The following is a 19,035-nucleotide window of genomic DNA, read 5'->3' as shown; positions in this document are numbered from 1 at the left end:
ATAGACGCTCCAGTGCGCGCGGCTCCTTTTACGCGACGCGACGTATCTGCCTATCTATCTATTTTTCCTCTCGCCTTTCTATGGCCCGTCAAGTGGCCAGTCGTCGTCGCTCCGGACGTCGTTCACTAGATGTTGACGATGGACGCGGCAATGGCCGCTGTCCATGATGATCATGATGCTGTTCATCGCGGTGATGTTGATGCCAATGGACGTTGGCCTTGACCGCAAGGCTGGCAATGGCGGTAGAGAGCAAGCTTTCTTGTATAAAGCGACCTATCAACAACAGCGGGCGGCGAAGACAGTAGACGCACCACGACTAGTTTTCCTTCCTTCCGCCAGAACGGCGACGGCGTAGCGATTCTAACATTGTGGATAACTAAAGAAGTCGAGTAAAATTTTTAAAGGAGACGCTAAAGTAAGCAACTGAAAACTGAACGGCGGACGCAGCCGCCATCATGCCGTCTTCACATGAGATCATCATCATCACAAATATGAAACGTTGAGTTTTTCTAATATAAGGTTGAGGGGGTGTACGAGAAAGACAGAAGGCGAGGGAGGAATGAATCCGCGTAGTCAACTGTGCATATAAAGTGGCATGTGGATGTAATGGTTTTCGGTGGTTGGTGGTTTTCGAAATTAAAACAACAACAACAACAGTTTTTGGCCTATGGCGTATAGGATGAAGGAGTGTCGAATAAAGATAGATTGTTAGATTGATGATGATGATTTTTTTGGGCCTTATTTAGGCGTACTGAATACACTTGGCTGAATAAAATGTCTTCAACAGGAATTCGGTTTAGGAATCGTAAATCACGATAAACTATGGAAGTTCTGTAGATTCACAAAATTCTGACGATGGAAGTGGAACTTGATCTGTACACTCGAAAGAGCGGAAAGATCATAAGGCACTGAATGAGCTAGGCAGAGTTTAAGGTGAATATGTCAAAAACGTTTAACGTCAGGGCAAATGCTAGAGTAATAAATATTAGTTAAATCTTGTTATTAAATTGTGTAGCATACATTTTCCGAAGAGCGTACTAACAGCCCCGTTCTCGCAAGTTTATGACTATCTTTAAATAGAATTTTTCATCAGTGTATTCACCAACTGTTACGTATCAATGCAGACAAAAAAAAAAACGGCATTTTTTTTAGAAATGTTGTTTTTTATACAATATCAAAGAGATCTCAGAACAGTAATTCGCAGAAGTTCTATTTCAACCTTTAAGGGCTCTTTTAATGTCCGTAATAGCTACAGATGTACGTCTCAACAGTGTTTCAGTTTCCATTTTCTAAGCTAATATGTTCCGTACTTGCATAATTTTATTAGGATCCATACGAGTTAGGCTTGAATAAAGTCATTCTATTGCTTTTTCTTCCGCGGCCAACCTATGGCTTTGTGCTAATTTCAAAGAAATTCGTTTAGCGGAAAGATACAGCTTCAGTTGATAAACGCATTTTGCGGAAATCAGCGAAGTCTCACTAGTATCAGGCACAGTTCAAGGACTCAGATAGTCGTAGTGTTGGTGCGCGAATTATGCATTCAGACTTCACGCGCTCTAATGTCAGATTTTGATGACAATCGAGGTTTAGTTCAAGCGAGAACACGTACATGTTCATTCATACGTGTATCATGTACAGACAAACGTCCACCGACATATTGTACGCTCCTGTATACCACGTTCTAATAATGTTTTTGTTTTATTCACCTGTTATTTTTTGTGTTTATCGTTTATATTCCGAAACTTAGAATTGCTCACGAGTCATAACTTAAGGAGTTACTCTGTTACTGTTCGCATGCAACGATAACATATCTATTCAGTGCAATGAAGTCTCTTTCTCTATGCATTAAGAATCTCTACATAAGTCAGTGCATTCCTGCCACGTGGGCTTCCTTTGTACTGGTCGATACATGCTGCATATGTTCAGTGTGTAAAAGCTGTAAAGATCTAACAGCAGCGTAATAGCAATTGGAGCACTTGAAGTAAACAATTCCAATGCTTTGTTTTTTTATTTAACCACACTTTTTGCATTGCACGAATATACAACGTATGGAAAGGAACCATGCAGTCTCTCAATATCGATACTGCCCACGGTAATGTCATAAACAAAAGCCAGCTATCGTTCCGATAATGGGTGTGTGAAGCTGTGCAGTTATTTTCGCCGTATCACACTGGACAGTGTATATGTAGAACGATGCACTGCCGTAAAAACAGAAACGTGTCACATCCGTGACCATTGAAAGAGCTGTTGCCGATAAACAGTCTTTATTGACATTTGTACAAATCATTAAAAAATAAATTAAAAGAAGGCAACTAGCCGGTTATTCAAAGTAAACTTTTTTAGCTAAGCGACTCTTGAATAGTTTTGGGCTGAACTTGTAGTTAGTAAATCCTAGTATAACGAACTGTGAGCTGTTTCTTTAACAATAGACCGTAGTACCTCTGTGTAACATTGCTTTAGGAATCTCTCACAGTGGAAGACTCGGTACAGACAATTTACGAGGCAGCTACCGCGGCAAAAAACAACGGGGCTAAAAATTGCGGTTTCCTAATTGTTGTCCTAATTGTTGTCTAGAGCTGTTATTGCAGGATGTGGATATGCTCAAGTTCATCTGCGAATCTAAAGGACCTCATACGCCCATAAGATTCATGGACAAACGCGTGACCACCGCATTTTATCAACGACCCGTTTTTGATACAGTAGTTAAGCCATTCCCTCTACAAGAGGTGGAGTTCAGCTGTGCTCGACAAAATTCCCAGATTCCTATTTTTGTGTACAATTGCGTAAATACCCGATAAAGCAAGACGCTTAGATGCAGTTTTTACTACGTACACCATTTCTTTCATATATTCCAATTGTGTCGAGAAATTTGTGCGCTCTTCTCTATATAATTAAACACTGTGGATTTAAGACAAACCCACAAGGCAAAACAAGATGGAAATTAGAAGGGCCCAGTTTCGACCTTGTTCACCTACGTGTCGTATCCTATCATCGTTTGATGTCTTGTCATTCGGCCGACCTTGTTTTGAGAACTTGCAGGAAAATTATAAGTGCTCGCACTACAAGTAAGGCATGAATAAGTTGAACAGAGAGTCGAAAAGGAAAGGTGCATTCATTTTTCAAAACAAATTCATCTTCATCCTTCCTGTAACATAAGCAGCAGACAAGGATAAACTTATCACCAAAGTAAAAAAAAAAAAAAGTCGTTATGTCAGGCCTGTAGTAACGTGATGGAGAGGCGTCAATTAAGACGCTTGCGTCGTAGATTTCACGGCACAGCTTCATTGGAAGTATATACGGATATATATATATATATATAACAATGCTAGCGGAGTCTCGGAAAAGAAGAAGTTGTCCAACTGTTTACTCGTACAATTTGTTTGTACAACAAATTGTACTCGTACAAAAGAGCTGAAACGTCGTGAGGCTTGTGTATTAGCATTATGGCGGTTAAGATTTTATGTTGTATAATGCCTGTAATCCTCATAGGTGTTACAAGGAGAACATTAGATCTAACAAAAGGGCTGGAATAGTAGTATCCCAATCAGTTTTAGGCCTCGCATATTTGAAAGAGAGCGGGTTCCCCACGATGAGCGATATAAATATTCAGATCGGTATGAAATTAGCTCCGCACCGTTTTTTTTGGGGCAGAAATCGTTAGCTTGTCTCCTTCAAGCTTTTCATCATTTCCTCGTAGTACGTTGGGACACGTTTTCCTGTAGCCAATTCGTAGTTTGTCAATTCATGGATCAATAGGAGACGGTGCATGTTTTCATGAGCAAGATACGATTTTGTTTTGATCACGTCTCACCATTTAACATAGAAACTTTCCTACATCGCCAAGTAATTTCACGTATATGCGCAGATCTGTAGAGGTCATGGTCACGCAGACCTACGTCCACATTCACGCCTTCTCTATACACATTTAAGTTCATAATACCTAATGAAATATTTGAAACCAACCTTCCAGCCCATCTAATCGCTAAACAATAATAACATTTTCTATTACCCTTCTTTTTCGTTGTCCTTATATTAATTTTAATTTTTTGGCTCTCCTTGGGTCCTTGTGTGATCTTCCATTCACTTGAGTCTACTTCAGTCTGCTGGTTTTAGTCTGATACAGTAACCAGCCATGATTACCCATTCGTCCTATGTCGTCGTGGTGGAAACAGTAACCTGCGCATGTATGGCCTTGCGTCTATCTATATCTTGCTTCTGCTGGAAATGGCCAGGTGTGGTAATCACGTACATTCAGATTGACCGTAGATGTGTGGACGCTCGTGTGCCATGCGACTACTAGGCCATACCTTTTCATGACTCTGTAGCGTGTCAATGCAGCTACCGATATTTGTCGCCGCAGGCTATCGCCCCTTATAGTTTAATGTCTCTACATCCCCTTCCCCAGGCCGAACAGATTGGTTAAAGTAAGTATAAAGTGCTCGTGGTAGTCTCTAATCCGGCGAAACGACCATTTTTACTACTATTCCTAGCCATTTGTGATGTTGATACTTAAGCCAATCATGTGTACGCGGTCGTATTACGTCTGTGATATATGTTCTATATGGCTTGATTATGTCTAGTTTTGATTTCTGCATTAAAATGTATCACCTAAACATGGCGCTCGTACAGCTTCGTCCATATATGGTTACTGTCGACAACAAAGCGCGATCAATTATATAAGTAGATAAAGGACAGTGCGCCACCGACGGAGTTTATTAGGCTTTTTAAAAGCACTATTATCATTTGTTGAAGCATTGAACGGCGCATGTTGTACACTCAGCCTTAAGTAAAGCTTTCTGTTTAAGCTTGTTGTCCTGCCTGCAAGTCGATTTGTCTAAACTTCTGCTCAACTTCAGCCAAATTTCTTCGCCGGTCCGAACTTTAAAGCACACTGTCCATATCTGGCTGTACGCCAGTCGAAGCTCTATAAAATGCAAATGGTGTCATTCCGTTCACTCTGGTGGTCGGCTCTGTTTGTTATCATATCGAAATCAATGGAAATATTATAAATAACCGTCGAGCGGTTGGGCCCCTGCGATGCTAGCCCATCTCTACCGCTTCAGTTAGTAATATTTCTCTGCGCCACGAGGCACCGTTCTCTTTTGGTGCAGACCCCGCTGCCCCATCGTCTTACGACTATCCCCACTGAATGTAATCTTAGTAGTAGTCGCTGTCAAGTCACGCGCTTTCCTCCGAATACATTCTGTTAGCCTGTGATCAGTGGGTAGTAAGATCAGTCAGTGTGTGAGCTCGGGGGCCAGCTCGCTTGCTAAATCGACAATTCAGTTTCTATCTATACCTAGAAACATTCACTTGAAACCGTCGATTCTCTTTCACACAATGTGAAGTGAGCAACAATCGTACACGTAATGATGGTGACATAGACATTTATTAAAGTGGTCACCATAAAGCCAATCGTCGGTGGCAATGCCAGTTCGACCATTAGCATTAGTAGTAGCGGCATGAGCTCAGTCGTAACAAACCAAAATGCCATTACGAGTATCTCCTCAAGCTATTCTTTCTGCTATAGCGATAGTCTATCGTGAGCTGCTTTTATCACAGTGATATCGATCGACCACGCAGCCTGGCGCAAAAACATAGTATTGATAAACGGCCATTTAATGTGGTACATTTATCCGATTCCCCATTCTGATAAGTTATCCGAATAAATGACGATCGAATTCCTTGTAGTTCTGTCTGTATCCATCCGTCCGTAGCCATCTCTTTGTCTGTGCGTCTGTCTGGAGCTCGCCCTCCGTACAATTTTGCTTCATTGCAGTGGCGTCCAGCGATCGGTGACCATAAGCTACATGTTACGGCAGGGTCATGCCCACGCTTAGTGTTACGTGAAAACGTTGCTTATCGGATGGATTCGCCCGCTATCCTGTCTATATAACCACGAGCTCTCAGCACTCGGCTGATTGCATGTCCAAGCGGTCCTGGGAAAAATGGAAGAATATATATGCAGGACGACTGTGTGTTGAGCGTGGCATCTGTCAGCTGATACTGGGCGGGTTCCATTGGCGTCGGGTGCGTAAGATTCGGACTGTTCGAACCCGTTCATTGTTTAGAAATGGCATCGACGCGTACCCAATCCAGACGGACACAGACACTGAACCGGTACTGACAGAACATCAGAAGCTGCTTAGACTGGTTGACGACTGGACGTGGGGAGTCTTGAAGGAGCCTGAGCCAGAAAAGCTATCAGCCAACTGTAACGGCGGGCAAAACGGGTTTTTACGTGCGGTACTAAGACATCTGCTGCTTTTTAGAAGAGTCCTACGCGACAACCTTATATCATATCGTGGAATAGCATCGAAATGACGTTGCCCATTGCAACTGTTAGGTGTCAAGATGCTGGATGTCCGTCCGATGCCATCTACCCATTGAAAAATATAGGTTAGTGCTATACGATATCGGTATCTATACGATAAACAGAGGATTGGAACTCTGTCCAATTTTTCATAACAATGAGAAAGTGCTTCGCGCAGGATAGAAATCGACTGATTTTCAGTTAATAGTACTCTTCTTGGTATGAATCTTCTTATCGGCCGGAGCATAAATGAGTACAATATTCAAATACAGCAACGTGCGTGTTATGGTGCCGTTGTTCTTTAAACGTTGTCGGCCACTTATTCCCTCGTAGATATAGTGCAGACGTGGTCACTCTTCTAGCTCTATATTAACAAACATACTGTGGAAGAGAGTTTATGAAGGGACTGAACGCCCAAACGATACTCATATCGTTCGTCCCATAGGATCGCGATAGATATTAGAACACTTTTGCAAGCTTCTTTTACGAACAGGGTGTTTCAGCTGATAGCGTAGGACCATTTACGTGATTAGGGATTATCAAGATACCAGAGAAGCGGATATGATGAATATAGTCACGTTTCCTTGCTATTGGTTTCGCTTGGCGCGAGTAACAAAAGCATGTAGGACCAGTAAGCAGAAAAATATTATATATTCATTTTGAAACTTGAAGGTAGTATTTATGTGTCTAAAAGACAGTTGCTTGACAAATGGCTTTTAAACGTTCTGGCTGACTCAGACAGGTCAAGCCTTGGTAGGCACAACATTGCGTTATTTCATGTGGCCCCTTTTTGCAAACATGTTTTTTCTTAATAGTATAAAAACGGCTTGGTATTGTTATGCATATGTTCTTTTGGTGAATACAAATGTATTGTTTGATACTCTCCATACGTTTGAAATAGGTTGACCCAAAAGTGCGAGTCGCAGTCGCCTATGATTATATATTAGTATGACCAGTACCAAAATTGCACTGTTGGAGTTGAGCAAAGCACTTCTGCTCGTTTGCATTTGATACCTATTACTACCCTAAAGGGCAAATGTACTTCATGCGCTCTTCTTCGTATATTATGTATTTTACGAAAAGGTCCTTATTACATTTTATTACAAGGTGGCGACTCCACAGGGATACCTGGACCGTCTTATCCTTATTTGGCACGGATGTTAAATCACGCACCAACAGGCATAGTAATGATTTATAGGAACTATGTAAAAAAAGGAGGCTCTACTCGCTGCGGTAGTCACCCATAGTATTTCTCACGCTTTCGGTCTCCCATAAGGGCGAAACTGGAAGGCCGCCTTGGATGTGGATCGAAAAAATAGGACCGATAAAAACACTTGCAGCTACAGTAAGCTTGATCGTGGTAAGCAGTAAATGAGAAAGTTTAAAAGTAGCGGCCAGAGAAGAAGCGTCTCCGGCTGATTTAGGCTGATCGATTTCGGAAATGGTTGGACTAGGCAGCCGTAAGGCTTACACTAAAAGTGCAAGCGTGTTCAAAAGGTGTAAGCAAGGAAAGGGAAAGGTGGTATGGACAGAAACTGCGCTGCTTCAAAGCGCCTTCAGCATGAGAACACTTATTTTAGAGGGAACGGGTACTACAGTTCTAGTGGTTGGGCAGTGGTTATTGAAGGCCCCGAGAGGAGAAGTGGCAGACTGGACGAGGCCGCGAAAGCACCTGCTAACGGTGGCTCAAAGGCCGCATTAGAAAATCCAAAGAAAAGTGAAAAGAATAGAAGACAAGGCAGTGACTGCTGCTGTCGTTGTTGGTCCGCCTAAAATGTTCATCACAACCATTCCACTAGCCGCTGTCTTCGGGAGGGGGAGGGGGAGGGGGGACTCTTTCAACCTCGCCCTGTGCCAGTGCGATATGCAGGAGTATTTGCGTAAACGGGAGGCTTCTCTACTCGAAAGCACTTCTTGTTCCTTTCACACCTGTTCAATAACAGGTGGCTCCGTGCTGCTTCTGTGTCGCTCCCGGTACAAACTACGCTACCATATGAGTTCGTATGTTTAACGAGCAGACGGACGCATAGTCTGGCAGCATACACACACACATTGAACAATCGCGAACCTATAGTGGTCTTCTAAATCCCCATTTTCCTGCCACTTGATCAAGAGACGGCCAAGGGATTCTTGAGGGTGTACAAAATATTCGCGTGTGCGCATGGCGGGCGCGTGTGGACATGGGTCGCGCGTATCGCGAACAGGCCATAGAAATCTTGATGACCGTGTGTTATTGCTGGTCGCGTTAGGGCGGAATGAAACGGAAACAAAGATAAAACGGCTTTAGCCGAGGACGAAAGGGTTTGAGAAGAGAGAAATGAACGTGCATGCCGTTCCCTGATTCAGCTGAGTTTTCCTCTTATGTTGGCTGGGGCAACGTGTCTTCCGGTTGGCCGGCTGAGCTAATATCTGGAGCGGATTGGACGACTGACTGTTTGGTTGTCGTAGGATTGTATAGGTGGTCGTACAGCCATTGTTGAAGCCACTACACAGGTGAACGTAATTGGAGCGCCTGTTTCAGCCAGAGATTCTGACGAATCAGTTTACCTCATCGCTGTGCATATTGTTGGGGGGTGGGGGGGGGGGGGGGGACAATACTATCTGAAAAGGGAAAATGATAAACACTGCTGAAATCTAATGCTAGAAAAAAATCAGAATGGTAACTTTCATACAGAATGGTGTTTTTTTCATTGAATGTGTGAACCTCGTTGGCCTTGCAACTATATAAATGGCTTGAAACTTTAGAGAACGGTAATAAAGATTTAGTGTGACTGTGAAGTAGCCGACATCTTTGTTTAATAATGGCTCGTCTTTGACAACGTCTTGTTGGACGGCTATTGGGCGCGCCTACCGCCTCCTCGGAATTTACCCAAAGTTTTATGAGGCCAGACCAATACGAATGCAGCTGAAACACGATGGTCCCCTCTAATTAAATCGCTCTCTCGTTAGTCATTCATTTGAATAGTATGTTTTGTCCTTTTTGCAGCCCCTCCTGGTTTATATTGAAATCAGTTGAACAATAAAACTTCATTCATGCATCACGGTTATAACAATATTATTTAATTGTTGTTGTTTGGATAACTGATGCTACTTTATCCTTTTGAGAGAACTTAACCACTTGTCACCTGGTTCGTCTGCTACAATAACCCAGCTCGCACTTCTTAATCTTTTTATACCCAGAACCATCGTTAGACAACGCATCGAATCAGCAGCCTGTTCATCAGCGCCGTCCTTTTGCCAGTACTTTAGATACGATTTACGTGTGTCTCTAGGGCTTATGGGCAAACACGTTATCACTAAACCATCCTCTCACTTTCTTTTTTGTGTGTGACATTATCAATATGAAGTTCGCTACTACCGATACTGCGTGCCTGTTTTTGCTACCAAAAAGGATAGATTCTTTAATAGATTATCGACGCGAGTATATCGATGGTGAGATACGTATCAAAACATAGTAAAACATTGCTTTTCGTGTTTTGCTATATTCGAGCCTGCAAAGCAGCAAAAGTCGTTTCAATATCAAAACGACCGCGCTACTATCCCCACTATGGAAACAAATAGGAATGGGATGTTTTTTTATGTGCGTGTAAACGGAAGAGAGACCGCTTGCAGTTTTGTTGCGAGACTTCCGCCTGCTGTATCAGTCTCGAGACAAATGTAACTTTCGCCGCTGCCCGGTGGCTTAATCCGGGTTGATCCGGATGGTCACCATCGTGGGTAACCATAGTGGTGACCACCATGACTAGGCCTAACTAAAGGAGCCCCGCAACTTCTCGGTGCGTTTGTTTGCCGGTGTCGTTTGACCCGGTTCGTATCAGCAGTGCATCGAGTACGATTATTGCTATTCAGCCGCTATCTTCGGTGCACCATGGTTAGAACAAGATTTCCAACTGAAAAAAATTAATCACCTAAAAAACAATTACCCCCCCCCCCCCTTCCTCACCACTTCCATTGCTTTCGGCTGTCCTTCGTTATTAATTTTTTTCGTACAGTATGTACATTTGTATGCACACAACGCGTGTCAACGTATTAATTGCGACAGGTGCACGCTACCATACCCCCCGTCCGTCCGTCCGTCCGTTCCGTTACCGCCTTGACAACGCAACTTGCCCAAATCGCGACCCTATACCGCAATTAACTGAGACTGCTAAAATTGCAAAATTCTAGTCGAAGCTCAATAGCACTAGTTTCGCTTGTGGGAGAGAAAGGATCACCGTGAAATGTCTATGGCGTATTCTATTGTATAAGCAATGTGTATCTTAATATAGAGCCTGTGAATTTGTTTTAAGGTTATTAATGATAGACAACATGTCATTCAGGGTGATTGTCATCGACCCCGTATTGGATACTTCTTGTTGTTGGCTTTTACGTGTTACAAGACATCTCTGCAGACAGCAAACGGGAGAATGCTTTAAAATTTCAAAAGTGAGTACGGAGCTGTTCTCGTACTTGCACACTCTTTTTTTTTTTTACAATAGTAATAGAAATGTGTGTATGAGTGATAAAAATACGGATGGCGAGGCATTTTGGCTTACATAGTTAGTTGCATGATATCGTTTGCGTCATAAGTTTCAGAATAATTATGAGTACGTTTTACTTACAAAGAAAGGGGAACACAGTAGCATAATAACAGTAAGTTATAACCCAACTGGTTAGAGAATAATTGGAGAACCGCTGAAGCCATTTCCTTCGTTTGGTTAACATTGTAAAGTAGCGATGCGGACAATACGGGAGAAAGGTTGAAGGTAAAAACGCCATCTTCCAAGTGATCATCACCCGTGCCAGATCGTAATTCTAATAGATGTAGCTACAGAAATACGTGTATGTCAATTTCAAGCAATCAAGACAACCCTTTAAAAATTTAAGAAACGGTAAATATGTCATACTTAAGGCGATTAACGGAGAGCGGCCTGTGCGCTCTAAGCTAATGAGTTTCAACTTAAATTAGATTAACCTCGCCTTCGGAACAACAGTTCGAATGTGTATGGGCGTATCTGATTCTGCGACTTCAAAAGCTCCGGGATGCTTAATATGTCGAAGGTCCCAGGGATGTGATCTGCAGTTAATAAGCGGACAGTTCCTGGTGTAGATAAAACTCAACGTTTCGACATTTTCGTGTGTCGTTTGCACCATAGTAAAAAGGATGGTTATCTTGTCGTACCATTCTGTTAATCTTAAAGAATCTGCTCTCGGGAAAATACGTATATACATGATGATTCTTACTCATCAATCAACATTATTAGATATCAATAATATTAAATTTATCTTTTTTAGGGCTAGATCAACCACGAAGAACGGTTGGTGCAAAAAAAACATATATATATATATATAAAGAGATCGAGAGAGAGAATGAGAGTTATTTTTAAGGAATTAAATACAGTAGTTATTTAAAAGACAAGCCTACACATGTGGCTTCTACTGTGCATGTATATTTGGTTTTAAAGCATCATTTTTCTTTGAGTTGATAGGCTCGAAAAGGCCACAACTAGGATACAAAACTTTTGTCTTGACGTTTTATTACGCAGGAAATATCAGCACTTAAATGCAGAATATGTTAATCCTATTAGTTCCATAGGCAATCTATTAGCGTTTCCAGAATCGTGGCTTTACCTATTAACCATTATTATGCATAATATCCAGCAGTGCCCTGTGACACGAGGCCACGTAATACTTTAAGCACCCCACGTAATACCCTCCGTATACAGAAATAAACATATCTACCGCACACAACAGATGTATAAAATCATTTCATGAGTGACACTGTTTGTTTGCGTGTCGACGAACTCCAATGACACACTTTGCCAAGCCGCTCTTCTCTAGTGCCATTATTAGCGATGTCCTTTATTGCAACTAGGACTTACCAAACACGATGTTTTGGAACCTGTTTATCACAGGTATATAACAATACTGTTTAGGTTGGACCGTAGAACGAATTAATCGGCAGTCAAGAAACACACAACGTCTTCGTTAGTTTGTTAGCTTTTACTGTATTTCTGTATGCCACAGCGTGCTTATTTTGAATAAAGCCCATTTCTAGTCTATTATAGTATAGCATGCTAGTTCGTACTAGTGTTTGCTAGGCCCGGGCAGCCCACAACCTGCTTATCGCCGTGCTGTAAATATTGCCAGTTTGGAAACTTGTATTTCCTGCTATACAGGATCTAGAACACAGAACAGGGCTTAGAAAGAACACGGTCACCTTTTACAGCATTCCATTTTACTAGAACGCAGCAAAACTAGCATGGCGCTGTAGGCTGTAAGCACCGTATAGTCCTCTTCGCTGCAGCATGTCTAAGCCAAAAAGCGGGCTTTTCTGTTCTAGTCCTCCCGCTAAGGCTACCTTGGAGAGATGCTCGCCTTTCACATCGGTCTTGTTCCATAGAAAGCAATAAGGCTGAAACATAAAAATCCGTGGTCTCTTGTGTATGTTTTTTACTGTCTCTCTATTCTTGCTGTACGAGTTGTCTATATATTTCTAGATTCTAGATTAAAAACAGCTATGTAAAGCCGAAGGTTTCAAACAAACGGCAACCAAGTCAAAAAATCAGTTGACAAATAGCAGAGTGATGCGGGCTTACTGCTCAACCAATCTACCAGAGAAGACGCCACACGATCGGCTGCTGTGTCTAAATCATGCGATGTGGCATATAATTAAGAAAAACATTTTATTATATGACAAACATTGATTGAAGCAATTGAATTCAATTTACTGTCAGATAATGTTACTTTACATAACACATTTGAACGAAGCGAAGTTCAAGCCACTACCCTTTAGGCATCCGCTAAAATGCCGGCGTCGATTTGCAGTTGAGCTTTTAGTTTGTCGTCGACCGATTTAATATGGGGTCAAGGGTTCAATGACAACGGTAACATGTAAAAGACATATTAGCTCTCCGATCAACAGCGAAGTTAGTTCGCCTGAAGGGGCTCCAGAAGGGAGAGAAGTTCTTGAGACATGATTTTATCTAGCATTCGACAGGGGCAGCGCTGCCTATGTTGCCCCCTAAAAAGCAGATGTCAGTAGGCATGCGGGGACACGCGTTACGAATAAGAAGTAAGTAATGGAATCACGTAAGGAGTAGGGCAGGTCGACGTTGGCGAGTCTATTAGTACTAGCAGCCTCATCGAACATCCTCGAAAAGTATGTTGTTTGTTATTTGACGTCATTGTTGTCTAACGCTCGATGTCTGGAACGCTCATAGCAACCCTTTGTGTGGACATGCCATCGCGGACGTAGCTTTCCTAAATCCTAGGCCTTTCGCAGATCGAAGGAAATTATCATATATTGTACTTGTTATAATTATTGTAGTCAGTCCTTTGAGTGACATTCCTAATGAGTTCATAAAAATCGGAAACAACAAATCACCTAGAGGTGGACTAAAACAGCGATGTTGAGCACCACAGCAAGGCAGGCATAGGCGACCAGTGATCTTCGTCCGTTAGGTTACTTAAGCTGAAACGGGAATTCTCCTGTGTGGCGACGAGGCAAGGGAACTGAGTACTGTTCATTTTAGTGGCGAGCTTCCTGTAACAACAATTGCGAATAATCGCGTTGAGGGTCGTGGTAGAACTGGTTTGTTTTTCGTACGTCTGATATCTCTAGTAGTTCGGAGCGTTCCGTCTGGCTGGTCGGCAGAAATTTCCGACTAGTTTATGTCGTAAGGATCTCACGTGTAGCAGGGCACGCAATAGCATGGCAATATTGACATCGGAAATGGTCTGCTTCACTAAACCGTTCGCCACTCTCCTATAAAGTTGTAGCCACACATAATCCGCCATCTACCGTACCAAGTCCGCTCGTTGCTCTCGCTTTTGCGAAAAGTGGGGCTGCAGCCTCGGCGACAGGCCCCACAGCGACCGACGGCATAAGCTCAGATCTCCGTCGTTCTTATATTTCACAGCCAGCAATCAGGTATTGAGACACGGCCATTCGGTAATACAAGTCGTGCGTATAGCGCTGCGTCTATTTCCAGCCAAAAACTCCATATTCGTCTCCCCCTTCGACTGCTTCTATTATTACTGCCACTGTTATTTCTGAACCAGCGCAAGAGTATTGCACCAAAGGCCCAGGTTAGGCCTATAAAAGTGGCTCTCGACCAGGGGTTTTCGTATCGCGTCTACGTGGTTGGTCATCCGTGGCTCCGTCAGCTTGCTGCGTTGGGGTGTCGCGTTTCTTTTCCGTTCGTTAGTTGGTTACAGGACGGCATTTATGTGTGTGATTGTTTCTTTCCCACTTTACCCTAATTGGAGGTTCGGTGAGCTGGGAACGGGTTAGGACAATGTTGTTCGCAGTGATCCAAGTCGTATAGCAAGACATGTATATGCCTGGCACATTCGTATACTTACTGCATTAATGCATTGTTGAACGTATAATAAGGCCTTGTTATGTTATTCTTACTGTAACTGGTTGTTGCCGTGGTGTGTCCTTATCATATAGACACCAACAGGTAAATAAAAAAGCGACAAAGTGTTCGAGCAAAATCGTATATTATGTGAGAGGGGTAACTTCTGTTATTTCAGTCCGGCTTTGCCATCCGCTTAATTACGTGGGGGCTTCACTGGGTACACACGCGGTGTTGCAGTCCCGATGCTTTAGATTCTCCAACGTTCGTGTCACTTTCTCACCCCCTTTCTTGCTGTCGTAAGGCTGGCTGTAGGGCACCTACAGCTCTGAGCTTTCAGTGAGGCTTAAATTAAGTGATTAAGCTTAAGTGCATACTGTGAGCTTCATTTAGGTAGGTGCATACCCTTTAGGCTCGTAGCAAACAGAAAACCTAGATCACATTGGATGTTGCTAAGGGTAGATTAGTATAACAGACAGAACAATACAAGTAATAATAGTCTAGTGCGTTGAAATTAATCGACTATTTCAAATGTCATAATCGAGATTTAGACTCATAACATATTTGATGCATAACTTTTTTTCTCTCAGCCTGAGTTTGTCTATAACATTATCTATTCAACGACAGAGTCGGAGCTTCTTGCTGTTCCTCACAACGGCACACGCTAACAGCTTTGGAATTGCTGAATGTTGCCTCACGCCCAGTGATTTATGGCATTGTAGTTCAGCGGTCACGGGTGACACATCACAGAAATGCTGGCCTCATGGCATAGCTTTGTTGCAATAAGGAACTTAAAGGCAAAAATGGAAGACACCGTGCGGCTGTTACGCCGGATATACGATACAGCCATGCCAGTGTGTCAAAGGGAGCCCAAGCACTTACATACCCAAAGGCGTAATGAAGAACTAACGTATTAAGATAGCGTAGCAGCGGTGCTGCTGTTAACATCGTCAGGACCTGCGTATACGATAACAGCAGTAGCAGCAGGCGAAGGGAGTGGACTCGTCAGAAATATGGCTCTGTCGTGCTTTCGAATAAGATGTTTGTGGTGACGAATAATACGCTTCTACGTTCTATCATGGTGACAGCTGTTTTCTCTGTCTGTAACGAATGAGATGAGTAACTGGTCGAAAAAGGACCTCGCCATTATCGTGTGATCCTGGCGGATACCGTCTTTCGTCCTTCGAGGGTGGCGCCGTATTTTTTGTCGTTCGTTTATCTATTAGCCGGCATCTGTTTTTTTCAGTCTCTTCCTATGCTAATGGACTGCTCGGGCGAGTATAGTGGACATTCATTCGCGCAGTGTTCTTACAGTCATCTAATGCCAGAAACGTTTACAGTCCGTGAAGTGTCAGGGGCAAAAAATAAGGACTGGGGCGGATAGAAAATGGAGCTACAGACTGCAGCTAAGCAATACTCGTTACAGCGGTGGCGCCGTTAAGCCGAGTACATCGGTAGCAGCCGTGGCGCCACCGACGATACTATCCACAACGATGTGATTATATACTGCTCTAGCTGGTACCACAATTGCCGCTGCTGGTTATTCGGCCGTTCGCATGTCCGCTGTGTGTCCTCATCCCTTTCCGGGTGACAGTTACCGCACCTGTCCTCACCGCCAACCTGTCTGTAAGCATTAGAATATCTAGACAAAGCAACGCGCTCATAAGGTACAGGAGAGTCAATGGGTGTCATCGGCTGGTGGTTTGTTTGCTTGACCTGCGAATTTATTTTCCGCCGCTTTGCCGCCCCTGGTTTTTGTAAAGCTGAAAAAGTAACAGCAGATTATACCATATTTCTTCTAGGTGCGCGAACTCGTTGATTACATTCATCAACACGTCGTTGTTGATAGCTGTTCGCTTAGGCTACATATGTATAGAGTTGTCGATGAAATCAATTGGTAGTTCATACTGCACCCGGTAAGTTGAAGACATCAAGCCTCGGACACGAAGTTGCCGTTTCTCCATAGCCGCCGAACCGTTTCGTTACCAGTATAAGTATTCTAATCGTCAACGTCAGCAGAATGAGTAGCGTAACGATTAGCGAGCTGCCTGACATAAGGGTATGGGGTATACCGCTGTATCGGCTCGCCCCCGCGTTGACAATGACTTTGCGTCACTGTTCATGACATTATGGCTGCTCCCTTTGCTCTGTTCCGTTTCCTCGATTGCATCCTTTTTCTTTTCGGAACAAATGCTCTAAGAGGACAGAAGCGATATTGTGATCCATTGCAACAAATAGTGAGATAGTTTTTATAGGGGGCCCCACGTGCGTGGGATGGGATGCAAAGAGGAGGGGGCCTTACTGATAACTATAATACTGCGTTCGTTAACTCATTAATAACATTGCGTAACTGATTAATTGCGTAACTGGTAATTTTTGTTGTATTAGGTCAGACATAGTGAGCAAATTTGAGAGGATGCTATTGCCGACCATGACTGATAGTGGCAGGAACCATGATGCATTTTAGCATAGCGTGTGTATTTATAGTAGGGAAGAAACTAACCGACGAAATACGTAATGTGCCTACTACAATGCGCACATATTTACTGTAATTTTTCGCTTGAGTGTCTTTCGTAAAAAAAAAAGTAAACTTTGTTAAAATCTCTTATCGGTCTTTATGGTTGGAAGCACAAAGTAACTAGTAGTTATAAATTGTTCTGCTGATTGTCTGAAGATAGAGCTATATTCTGTTAAAGCATGATGCATTTCTCTTACATTTCTTTAAATAAGTACGTCTCTTGTTAAGTGAGTGCAAAAAGGACGCTCGAAAATGTATATATTGCTTTATAAATACGTTTCAAATGATTAGATAAGCTACGTTTTCGATTTATGGTGATCTTTGTTAGGGTAACATTTTTCTTAACGGTAATGAGTTAATATGATCATAGTGCCACAAGTACGGAAGGATACTTGTGTGACTTGCCTTGTTCCCTTCCATAAATAGCATTATGTTGGCATGACTTGTGTATCAAAAAGCTGGACTAAACCAGGAACCCCCGCTTTCGAGCTGACCCCATAAGTAATAATAGCGAAATGGAGGGGGTTCGCTTTAATCGATCGATTGCTGTGAATTGAGCGGCTAGGGATAACAGTCTTTGGGCTTCGAGGACAGACGTACTACGAGTTGTACATTGAGCAGATGTATATATCTATGTGCGTTGGTATGTGTAGATTATAGGTAGGGACGAAATATTTAACTAAAGGTCCAAGCATCGCGCTTGCCTCTCCATAGTTTTTTCGGGTAAGGAACGCTTAAGTTTTGGACGCTAAGCCTGACGTAATTCGTCCACTAGGTCCTCCTCAATGTCCAGTATGTTCGCCGCTGCATCCGTTTCGCTGTAGCCGTAACGAAAGCGGCCTACGAACAACAGGTGCAACAGGAAAAAGGCCCGGTGCAGTCCGAACCACCTTATCACAATGGCACCTGCCCTTTCGTGCTAACGTTGGACACTGGCAGACAAATAATAATTGTTATAGCTGTGAGCGATTCAACCGACCTTATACCTATCAATAAATTGATCATCATTTTGTGTCGTCATCTAACGTTGTTGGTATTGATGAACTCATCCGTCAGTAGATTTTAGCTTAAATCAAGTTGCAGAAACTACGATTACTACTGCTTCACACAAACTCGAAATGAGTTCCGCGTAAATAATATAGTACACTATTTGTAAAAGCAGTGAGCCAAGAGAACAGAGAACTTGCGATCGTTTGTGGACATGTTTGCTGTGAGCAGGGCAAATAAGATCTAGACTTTATTGGGGTGAAGGCCGTACAAGTCATGCCACTCCAGAAGGTATGGGTATTTTATTACTCTTTATATAGTATAACATAAAATAATTATATTTAGAGGCTTTATAACGTTGGACATAATAATGACGTTTTAACGCCATGTTGGACACATACGCGCATGTCATCGTGTAATAGAAAAGCAATATCAAACGTAACAAAGTACACACATTGGAAAAGGCTGCTGTTCTGATTTGATTGTTGTTTGCTGTTCGAAGTGTTACTTTAAACATTACCTGTAATCTCTGTCGTAGGGCTTTTCGTTTTGTTCATGGAAAAGTATTATTTCTTGCATCTGTAGTAGTAGAAGCTAGGTTTACAAGTAAGCCCAACCAGTGTCGGGCTCTACTCATGGAGTGTTCGAGAGAGAAAATGTGAGTATCTAAGGAGGGATCTGTGGGTAAATGAAAAGGACACAGGCGACTTCTCTAAGCGGTTTAAGTTGACTGACAGGTTAACACTTGGAATTTCCCATAACTTTACAGTTTGTTTCATGCGAACCATCTCTTACATTAGGTATTTTCGCCAGCTCACAGCCAGCTCGAGTACGGAAATGCCCGCGCTTTATAATAAAAAAGGGCGTAAGAAAAG

At 42.7% G+C, this 19,035-nt stretch overlaps 1 protein-coding gene across 11 annotated transcripts in view; it reads left to right on the top strand.

Moving 5' to 3' along the window:
• The window catches only part of ERR (estrogen-related receptor), a 132,914-nt gene that overhangs the window by 12,592 nt on the left and 101,287 nt on the right, over positions 1 to 19,035 (top strand). For 2 of the 11 annotated variants that reach the window (XM_086968295.1, XM_086968284.1), the window contains exon 2: positions 10,633 to 10,738. The exons of 8 other annotated variants lie outside the window; for them this stretch is intronic. The gene's annotated coding sequence lies outside the window, so the exon portion shown is untranslated. Of the gene's footprint in view, positions 1 to 10,602; positions 10,739 to 19,035 lie in introns of all 11 variants that reach the window. One more of the 11 variants, XM_086968293.1, reaches the window with a different exon arrangement.

This window comes from Varroa jacobsoni, unplaced genomic scaffold (genome assembly GCF_002532875.2).
Source record: "Varroa jacobsoni isolate VJ856 unplaced genomic scaffold, vjacob_1.0 scaffold_43, whole genome shotgun sequence".
Taxonomy (NCBI): Eukaryota; Metazoa; Arthropoda; class Arachnida; order Mesostigmata; family Varroidae; genus Varroa; species Varroa jacobsoni.
The sequence above is the reverse complement of the archived record's forward strand: the minus strand, read 5'-3'. Positions and strand labels throughout refer to the sequence as shown.